This window comes from Amphibalanus amphitrite, unplaced genomic scaffold (genome assembly GCF_019059575.1).
Source record: "Amphibalanus amphitrite isolate SeventyFive unplaced genomic scaffold, NRLGWU_Aamphi_draft 002517F_arrow, whole genome shotgun sequence".
NCBI classification, from domain to species: Eukaryota; Metazoa; Arthropoda; class Thecostraca; order Balanomorpha; family Balanidae; genus Amphibalanus; species Amphibalanus amphitrite.
This window is the reverse complement of record NW_024883942.1, coordinates 15,147-26,369: the sequence shown is the minus strand read 5'-3', so window position 1 is coordinate 26,369 and position 11,223 is coordinate 15,147. Positions and strand designations below refer to the sequence as shown.

At 47.0% G+C, this 11,223-nt stretch overlaps 1 long non-coding RNA gene across 1 annotated transcript; it reads left to right on the top strand.

Moving 5' to 3' along the window:
* The first annotated feature begins 1,975 nt into the window (after positions 1-1,975).
* On the top strand, positions 1,976-3,398 carry LOC122377103. Its single transcript, XR_006255780.1, has 3 exons — positions 1,976-2,813; positions 3,000-3,099; positions 3,349-3,398. It is a non-coding gene; the product is annotated as an uncharacterized LOC122377103 (long non-coding RNA).
* Positions 3,399-11,223: the final 7,825 nt, after the last annotated feature.

Here is an 11,223-nt window from a genome sequence, read left to right as displayed (position 1 = left end):
GCAAAGAACTGAGCCTTCTGCGGGAGTTCAGCGTGCCAAGAAGTGTGACTGCACCAGACGCGGTGGTGAATTGCCAACTTCACATGTTTGCTGATGCAAGCGAGGCTGGCTACGGTGCAGTAGGCTACACCAGGGTGACTGACAACACAGGGACAGTTCGCACTTCGCTTCTGATGAGCAAGGCCAGAGTAGCGCCGCTGAAGACTTCTTCAATCCCTCGACTAGAGTTGGCCGCTGCGACGCTAGCTGTGCAGTTGAGCACACAGATACTTACCGAACTTGACCTGAAAGTTGACGAAGTGCATTTTTGGACGGACAGTGTGTCCACGCTTCGCTACATCCACAATACCACTTCTCGTTTCCAGACATTTGTGTCCAACAGGCTTTCCGTCATCCATGATGGTTCTGAGCCCGATCAATGGAAGTACGTGCCGTCTGCACTGAACCCGGCGGATGCTCTCTCCCGTGGACAGTCGGCACGCGAGTTTCTTCAATCGGTATGGGCTACTGGCCCAGCGTTCCTCGGCGCAGAAGCAGCTGAATGGCCTGACCAGAAGCATGTGATCCAGCGCCATGAAGATGTTGAAGATCTTGAGGTAAAGAGAGGTTTGGGGACTCTCTCGGTAGCAGCTGAGTGTGACAGTACTTCGAAGTTGTTGAACAGCGTATCTGACTGGCACAAGCTCAAGAGGCACGTGGCGTGGTGGCTTCGGCTGAAGTGCATGCTGCGGAAGCGGTTGATGAACAGAGGTGATTGTGATGCCGAGGTAGCAGGTCAGCTCTCGCGGGTCAGCTCTCGCTTGACCGTTCAAGAACTTGATGATGCAGAAGCGGCGATTGTGCAGTACACTCAGAAGAAGGCCTTTCCAGAAGAACTCAGCTCCCGTTTTGTCAAGAAATCCAGCTCGATTTATCGTCTGAACCCCTGCATGATTGATGGCGTTCTCAGGGTTGGCGGACGTCTCAGCAACGCAGCTATCTCGGACGCAGCCAAACACCAGATGATCCTGCCGAAGAATGATCATGTCACGGACATCATCATCAGAGACATGCATGAGAAGAAAGGTCACTCAGGACGTGAACATGTTCTCGCTGCACTGCGCGAAAGGTATTGGGTGGTTAACGGCAATGCAGCCGTTCGCAGAGTCCTGTCAAAATGTGTCAGATGCCGACGAGTTCAGGGCCCGATGGTGACTCAACAAATGTCTGACTTACCTGAAGACAGGACGACTCCTCAAGGCGGTGCCTTCAGTCGAGTGGGCATCGACTACTTTGGCCCGTTCCACGTGAAGGTTGGACGTCAGCGGCACAAGCGGTTTTGTGTACTCTTCACTTGCCTGGCGACGCATGCCATTCACACCGAAGTGTGTGAAAGTCTGGACACTAGCTCGTTTCTGAACGCGTTACGTAGATTTCAGGCTAGAAGGGGACAGGTGACGTTCATTCGGTCAGACAATGGCACCAATTTCGTCGGCGCCGAACGTGAGCTTCGTGAGGAGTTTGCCAAGCTGCGCGAGAGCCAGGTGCACAACTTCTTGCTGAAAGGAGGAGTCGAGTGGCAGTTTACTCCTCCCGGTGCATCGGCACAGGGTGGTGTTTGGGAGAGGCAGATCCGGAGTGTCAGAAAAGTGCTGAACGCTGTTTTGAGGGAGCAGTCCCTGACTGATGAGTCTCTTCGTACCCTGCTCTGCGAGGTCGAGGCAGTCCTCAACAGCAAGCCGCTGACGACTGTCTCCAGCGATCCGTCCGATCTTCAGCCGCTCACGCCAAACGATTTGCTGTTGTTGCGGGGAGGACCGATTCCAGACGGCGTGTTCTGTGAACGAGACTGCTTTGCGGGAAAACGGTGGAAACAAGTCCAGTTCTTAGCTGATGTTTTTTGGAAGCGCTGGGTAAAAGAATATCTGCCGCTGCTTCAAATTCGTCAGAAGTGGAACAAGGTTCAGAGGAATTTGCAAGTTGATGATGTGGTACTGGTTGCCGATATGAACTCTCCACGCTGTCACTGGCCTTTGGGACGAGTCACCGAGGTTTTCCCAGATAGAAAGGGTTTGTGCGCTCTGTGATAGTCCGTACCACTACATCTACCCTGAAGAGACCGATCTCCAAGCTGGTGCTGGTGCTGGAGAGCGAGACCACCGACACTGAGAGCGTGTGAGACCACGAGCATGGCCGACTATCGCACGTGATGACGTGATTTGATATCAATTCCAGAAGATTAGTTTGTGTTGATTGATAGCTGTATTTCCAGAAGACTGAACTGGGGATTGACTGCAAGCGGTTGGTGATGAAGGCTCCAATTGCGCTTAGCACGTTTGGTCTGTTGAACCTGGAAGGTTCAAGGGTGGGGGTGTAGGCGCGCCATTTCCATTTTGTCATTTTATGTTCCTTAGTCCACGTTTACCATCCTGCTGATTTCCTATTTTCTTCCTTGGTTTCGCAGCCATGGCACATTGCTCGCTCGGTCCCTCTGACCTGTCGAGGTCACCGGCCGACCGTAGCCTGGGGCAGGGCCCAGGAATGTAGCTGCGCCGTCGCGACCGCAGGGTCAGAAAAGTAGTAACTGGAAACTGTGATATTTGACTCGTTAATGTGTATGTTATGCCCAATAATGTGCTCAGGATTGTAAAATGTATTGTTTGATGCGAGTAGGGATCTCCTGGACATTTAAGTTGCGAATATGATAGCTGACGCGGATGAACATTTCTGAATATGGGCGGTGCCCGGCGCCCCGGCGCTGGTCGGGGGCGCGGCGCGGGTCAGTTGAGCCCCGTTGAGGCTGGTGGTATGTGGTGGTGTCTGCGCCAGAGCCGGTGAGTCGCACAGGAAAAATGACTTAACTCGTAATATTTATGGAATATGTAACCGTAATTAGGGCGAATATTTGCTGTGTATGAAACCAATATTGAATGTTATATGAATTGCCTGCAGATATTTATTACCGGTCATTTATATGTGGATAAATAAGGTTAAGGTTGACACTCGTCTCGGATTTATAGCCATTTACCAAGACCGTGAGGCTGGTCGTCTGATGTGCCTCTGGAGACGTGTGCCTCTGGTTTCGTTAGCCGATAAGCGACTCAGGGAGCACATTTGTCGGTACGTAACTAAATGTCGCGGTCGCACAATCATGTAATCAAGTGCTTTCGATATAATTATACTGTTTCGTATATGCATATTCAAGTGCATGAATGGACGCGTAACAATGTACCTGGTTGCCTTTATCTAGTTATTTATTTATGCGTGTGTTATGTTCCCCCTCGCCTGTCCCTTTTATTTCCGTCACGTTTGTTTGCGCTCGTTTATGTTTATTTGTGCAATGCTTAACTTAGGGCCGTTGTTTTACAGCAACGATTGCGTGCGGAGGGCCACACGGTCCAATACACCGATCCGTGACGACATCCGAGTTTCGAACTGAGTCTGGTCGGCGGCTACAATATATATATATATATATATATATATATATATATATATATATATATATATATATATATCTCTTAGCTTCGAAATGTGAAAGTGCTATTACGTTTAATGGTCTTTGTCTAAAAGAAAAAAAAAAAAATATATATATATATATATATTTAGAAACTAAAGCAACTTTACGTTTCACCATGTGTATTCATGGCTTCATCAGAAAATACAGGCCTCTCCGCTGCGCCGAATAATACGACATATAAACATAAAAATCACCAGAAGATAAAAAAGTAGTGCTAATAATTCCACTCCACTTCCTACCTAAATAAAATCTCTAGCCGAAGCACTGAAAATAACTAAACTAACATTTTTACATACAGCAACACACTTAAGATTTAGGCATATGCACTCGAGTTGTGCGGTGCAGCCTACCACACAGGCATACTGGCATTGGAGCCGTGCGGCACAGCCTACCACCCAGGTGACTGCACAGTATACTCGTACATCGATACACTGATATGGGCCACAGTTACGAGTCCGCGTTTCGGGGGGGGGGGGGCATGTGCACCCCATCTAGCCGAATCTTTTGTTAAGACCGGCCGTTCCATCATACGTGCCTAGAAGATGCATCCATCTCTTCTCTCTTACACGCCTGTAGTCCACGTTCTGCATCCACACTCTTTCCAGTCCCACCACGCGTAAATCGTCCACACTGTGGTCCGGAGTGCAGAAGTGGTGCCTCACCGGAAGCGCCACGGTCGGGCTGCTCACCCGTACGGATGATAGGTGGTTCTGTATACGGCCGTACAGATTTCCACCTGTCTCTCCCACGTAGCACACGCACTCACATACATTACACCATATTCCGTAAATAACATTTACACTTTTACACCCTATCGTCCTATCGTACGTCGTCACGCGCCCCTCCCCCGGTCCCCTCACGCGATCACTGGGGGACCGGGGGTCGATAACCCGATGGCTGTGCACTTTACAGAGTGCAATGGCCTCTGGAGACAGTGCTCAGGGGGTGTGCTACCCCTGAAACGTTATTCTTATCGGGTTATCGACAACTTTGCCCGCCGGATGCAGGTGTGCCTACGCCCTGCAGCGCCGGGGCGCTCACCTGGAGCACATTGTGGAGCGTCCGTAAAACACACACTGTACTAAAAGTATTCGTAGTGAAGACTTGAAACTTGGTGGATGTCTGCTACATAGGTGTGAACTAAAGTGGCCGAAGTTTGGTGATGATCTGAATAAAACTTCCGAAGTTATTCGAATTTTGGTGATGACCGTTTTTTTGTGTCACCCTGTACATTATCAATCGTCTCTGCCGGAACAGTTGCCCACCAGGGCAGAATACTGGACATCGCAGCTTTTACACACACGGCTACAACTCCGTATATACGAAAGGTACGGAGACGGTGGCTCAAGTCCATTCAGCGTTGGCTCCATCTCGACAGAATTGACGCAAGACGTAGGTATACAGAGTGTCACGAACTTGATACGCGGTTGGCGCGGTCTTGTCCCTCCATGCCTCTCCTGAGTGCTGAATGGATGTAATTTGAACGGGTCGCGGCAACAGGGCATCTCGACCAGGGCACTCGGCATGTAAATCGGCCATCCCCCGGTATCTGAAGATTTTACCCTGAAGCTGAAGCCGCTCAACCTCAGGCTGCAACCCTGACTTACCGTCATCCATAAGTGATGCAGCTGGATTTCGAAAAAAAACGCACCAAATCTGGACCATTCAGGACTAGAGATTCAGACTTTTCAATGATGAGGCCGTGAGGCGATATTAGCCGTTTTCACGACGGCCATCTGGTACACATTTGGTTCACATCTGGTGCAGATTAGGTGCATATTTGGTCAAATTATGTTCAGTTTGTCTCTTATTAGCTATCAGCTAGGGTTGTACTAATTGCTTATATGCCTCCTTTGTCATATTATCAGAGAGCATCATCGGTTAAAACACTGAAATAAATTCATAAAATAAAGATATTTGCTGTAAAAGTGATAAGGTGCAGATTTGGTCAAATTAGGTGCACTCGCCGGATAGCCCGTCGTGGAAACGGCTATTAGAGCTCTTCTTAGTCACTAACCGTCTCGACAAGCAGTTCTGGGCCAACAGCAGCTCAGGGGCGCTGCAACGTCGAGACGGTAAAGCACCCACTGGGCACAGGGGATTCTCGTTTGGGGCATGGTGGGCTACAGAGGCCTATTTGAGCTTCACCAGGTGCCGCGGGGACAGACCATGTGGCCGCTGATAACTTGTCAGCGAGGTGCTGGAGAACACTGACGCACCTACGATGCAATACATTTCGGGACACAAGTACAACATCCCGCAACAATTTCGTGACACCCTGTATTCGTGCCCGTGCCCGTGGAATGTGTCACATGTGTCACAGACACATGTGAAATGTGTTGTGGGGTCAGTCGCAGCGGAGCGTTTATGATCAACGCCTGTAGTCAACAAAAACGGTGGAATATATGGAAACCCAGGCATTTTGCAAAATGCCTGGCGGGTCAGGCATTTTGTAAAATGCCTAGGCAGTTTGCAAAATGCCTGGTGGGTCAGGCAGTTTGCAAACTGCCTGGGTATTTTGCAAAATGCCTGGCGGGTCAGGCATTTTGCAAATTGCCTAGGCATTTTGCAAAATGCCCGAGTTTTCACTTTGCCTGTAACATATATATATATATGTATATGTTACAGGCAAAGTGAAAACTCGGGCATTTTGCAAAATGCCCAGGCAATTCGCAAAATGCCTGACCGGCCAGGCATTTTGCAAAATGCCTAGGCAGTTTGCAAACTGCCTGACCCACCAGGCATTTTGCAAATTGCCTAGGCAGTTTACAAAATGCCTGGCGTGTCAGGCATTTTGCAAAATGCCCGAGTTTTGATTGTTTTGTTTTACCGTTTTTGTTGACTGCAGGCGTTGACCACAAACGTTCCCATGTGCCTGAGCCCCAAACACATTCAATATTTACGAATATACCCACGTCTTGCGCCACTTCCGTCGAGATGGAGTTAGTACCGAATGGACTGTGTAGATTGAGCCAACGTCTCCCTACCTTTCGTATAGGGGAGAGTGGGGCAAAGCGGCCACCCGGGGCAAAGCGGCCACCCATCGTTTTAGCCCTTCTTAGCTGGCGTCAGTTCCAATTTATGGTTTCTAATTATACTTCTCTTCACGGTCGTTCGAATGAGCCAGACCGGGGTTTCAGGCCCATCACCATTGTTCTGTGAAACACGGAAAAGCATTTCTTGCCAGGTTACCAACTATGTTTACAATTTTTAAATGTTATGTTATTCCATAACCGTTTGGAATTTTTATAAGCGTTCTTGTCCATGCATTGCATGGTTATCGTACATGTATTCTACCAATTTTAATGTTTTTTACCCCACTAATAGCTAAGCTGGAATATTTTTGTCTCGGACGGTATGCGCGGGGCAAAGTGGCCGGGGCAAAGTGGCCACCCCCCAATTGGCCATGAGTTGCTTCCATCTGATAAAAAACATTATTTATATTCAAATGTGTCGTCATGCATTCATCTTGGCCACTTTTCAGTTGCATGAGTTACCAAATAATGCAATTAAATGTTTATTTTCATGAAAATCCTTTCTTTGTTTACCTACAAGTGGAATGTAGAGTCCGGAATGTCACTGATCAAATTCGTTTTTTACAAAACACCAATTTATATTTAGCATTATGAGAGTTCAGTCCAATCAAGCATGAACTAAAGTATGAAACATAATGCAACGCTCTTTTACTGCTGTTCGGCAAAATAAACACGTAAATTTATAAATTAATGCCTGTCTAAAAACAGTGTCATTTCTATATATAAAACAAAAACCGAACTGAAAATATGCATCGAGTTCACGCGACCTAGATCGTTCAAATTTAAATGTGTTCGTGCTGAAACACCTAAGGTACCGCCTCTTCACCCCTCCCCCGTTTCGGCACGTGCTGGGATCTCATTCAGGTAGCATGAGAACGAGCTTGCTGATTGGTCTTTTGAGAATTCCTGCGCTTGTCTTCACTTCAGCCACACGAACGTGACCCTTGGTGTCAGGATACACATTTGCTATCCTCCCTATCTTCCAAACATTTCGTGGAGAGTCTGAGTCCACCAGAAGAACAAGGTCATTCTCACGTAGGTTTCTCTCAGGCTGGTTCCACTTTTGTCTTGATTGAAGAGTTCTGATATATTCCTTTTTACAACGGTACCAGAACTGTGTCGCAAGATGCTGAACGAGCTTCCATCGTTTACGCGAGTACGTATCTGCTTCTGAGAATATGCCGGGTGCTAATGGCTGTGCTGAGCGGTAGATAAGAAGGTGGTTAGGGGTTAGTGCTTCGAGGTCCCTGGGATCATCTGACACAGGTGTGATTGGGCGTCCATTTAAAATGCTTTCCACTTCACACATAAAGGTGTATAAACTTTCATCATCTAGGACTTTCTGGTGCAGTAGGAAATTCAACAATTTTCTAGTTTCGCGAATCAAACGTTCCCATGTTCCTCCGTGATGAGAGGCACCTGGAGCGTTGAATAGCCACTGTACTTCCTTTTGTAGAAGTTCATTTTCAATTTGCTGCTGATTCCAGTTACGAATTTCCTCGCTGAGCTCTCGTCGAGCTCCCACGAAATTTGTGCCGTTGTCACATCTGATTACCTTAACCGCTCCTCGTCTTGCCATAAAGCGACGCAGCGCGTTTATGAATGAATGAGTGGTGAGGGAATGCACGACTTCCAAATGGACGGCGCGGATTTTTTGACAAACAAATATTACGCCATACCGTTTTTCTGTGGCCCTTCCTCTTTTCACAAGGAAGGGACCGAAAAGGTCGATTCCAGTAACCGCAAATGGCGTCAGATCTGGAGTGACGCGATCTGGTGGGAGATCTGCCATCTTCTGAACAAGAGGCCGACTATGCAGTCTCCGACAAAACACGCATCGCGAGAGCACGCGACGCACTGCCGAGTTGCCATGAATAATCCAAAACCTTTCTCGTAATGTAGACAGGACATGGAGTCGCCCGCTATGTCCAGTTTTCTGGTGTGTATCCGTTATGATCAAATCGGTAACATGAGACCTTGATGGCAGAATCGCCGGATGCGTTGTGTCAGATGCGTAAGCATGGCTCAGTCTTCCTCCGACTCTCAATACACCATCCTTGCACGTGGGATCTAATCGATAGATTGAACTCTTCTTCTTGATGTGCTTATCACCTGGTGAATTCAAAACGGCTAATTCGTCCCTGAAAAAAGCTGCTTGAATGTACTTCACAATTTGCGTCTCAGCGGCACGAATTTCGTTGAGGGTCAAGTTTCCATGTCCATATCCTGGGTTAGTAGTGTTCTTGCTCTCAGATTTCTCCCTTTGCTTAATTCGACTGAAGAGGATTTGTTTTAATCGGCTATAATAAGCCACTGCTCTTTTGAGACGATACCAGCTGGAATAATGCTGTAACAGCTTGTCAGTTGGGTGTATTTCAGTTGAAGTCACCGCAACATGTTTTGATTTTTTCACTTCAGGGTCATCGTTCATCAATGGTTCGATTTCTTCAAATGGTTGTTCTGGCCACTTCCGTTCGGGCAGCAACAGGAACTCAGGTCCACAAAGCCATAAAGAGTCGTTTAGAAATTTGTCCACCGTTGTGCCCCTCGAGGCTTCATCAGCGGGGTTCGATTTAGAACTCACATATTTCCACTGTTTATCTTCACTATTTTCCAGAATGAAACCAACTCGATTTGCCACATAAGTGTGATATCGACTTGTTTTGTTTCTGACATACCGAATAACAGTTGAACTGTCCGTCCAAAATGTTGTCGAATCTATTTTTGTCTTGAGCTCCTCCTTCACAGTCAAATTGAGACGAACTGCCAACGTCGCAGCGGTGAGTTCCATGCGGGGTATGGTGACGCTTTTAAAGGGACCCTCCCACCTTCAAAAAAGTTTATGAATTGGCATGAAAGTGATGTCGCTCGGTTCAGAAAGAGCGAAAACGAATATCTACCAAATTTCACCGAAAAATATTCACCGGTTTTCAAGATATTAGACTTTTACTTTTGTTTACTTTTTGGGATCTCCGCTGTTCCTAGCGACTTTATTTGAAAGTGCGGCATTTGTTGCGCGCAAAGCAGCATATACCACCACGTGCTACCAAACGTTTTAGTCAAACATTTAAAAATCGTTAGATATCTGCGCTGACGTCACACATTCAGAGGGGTATTCCTATGCATTAGCCCCTCTGAATCAAAATGCTGCAATTTTGAAATTCAATATTTCCGATTTAAGGCATTTCTCGATGTTGTGAGTGCCGAAACCGGTAATTGTGAGCCAGGGACCCCATTTTGGCTATCTCAACTCAAATCTAATGTTAAGGTGGGAGGGTCCCTTTAAGGGGCGCCACTCGCGCCTTGCCAATAAGAAAGGCGCAGTGAACTCTGCCATCTTCATCCACTTGTCGGAGGTATGATACCGCACCATATCCAGATTGACTCGCATCGGCGAAGTGATGTAATTGTGTAGATACTAAATGGCCAAAATTTGCGGGCTTCAAGCACCGTTCTATACTGAATCGTTCAAGATCATGGAGAGAGGAGTGCCACTGAAGCCACTTTTGTTGAAGAGGTAACGGAATTGCGTCATCCCAGCCAAGACTTAGCTGACATAGCTCTTGCAGGATCAGTTTAGGAACCATTAGAACTGGAGCAGCGAGTCCCAGGGGATCAAAGAAGGAGCTTGTTGCCGACAAAATGCCGCGTCTTGTAGGTGGCTTTGACTGTTTTTTTTAATTTTAAACTTGAATTCATCGTCCAGGAAATTCCATGTAACGCCAAGTGCACGCTCTGCCAACGTGTCGCATCCGAGCTCTGCACTCTTCATACTTTCTGTTTTGTCTTGATCTGGTAACGATTTTGTGACCTCTGCCTTATTGCTCACGAACTTGGTAAGAGTAAATCCACCTTTTGCGCACGTTTGTTTTAGTTCATCAATCAGCTTCACTGCCTCCTCTATGCTTGCTACTGACTTCAGGCAGTCATCAATGTAAAATGAATATTGTATAGTGTCTGCTGCCTCTGGACTGAAATTGTTATTGTCTTGTGCACACTTTTGTAGTGCAAAGTTAGCACATGCCGGAGACGATACGCTACCGAAGATGTGCCTTTTCATGACATACTCTTCTAGTTCCTTTGATGTATCTCCGCCTGGCCACCATAAGAATCTATAGAAATTAGCATCCTTTTCCGGTATCTGTACTTGGTAAAACATCTCTTGAATGTCTGCCATAAAAGCGACCCTTTCCTTCCTAAATCTGATAAGGACACCAATAAGGGTGTTTGCTAAATTTGGACCCTGTAGGAGCTGACTATTTAGTGATGTTCCGCCGTATTTTGCTGAACCATCAAAAACTACTCTCGTTTTTTCGGGCTTTGCCGGATGCTGAACTGAGTGATGAGGAACGTACCATACTTTCCCTTGTTCTGTAGGACAGTCCTTAGACACCGGCTCCGCATGTCCTTTCTCCAACAGACCAGCCATGTACTTGGAGTACCTCATATGAAGAGCTGGATCTCTTTCTAGCTTTCTTTTGAGATATACAGCTCGTCTCTCGGCCAGTACCCTGTTATTGGGAAGCTTAACATTAGCGGCCTTGAACGGAAGAGCTATTTCATATTTCCCGTCTTTCAGCCGGACACTTTCTTCAACCTTAGCCTTCCAAAGCTTGTCTTCTTGCGACATGTTTTCAAGGTTTATCAAAGAATTTCTTTTTTCTGTGAAATCACTATTAAACATATTAATAA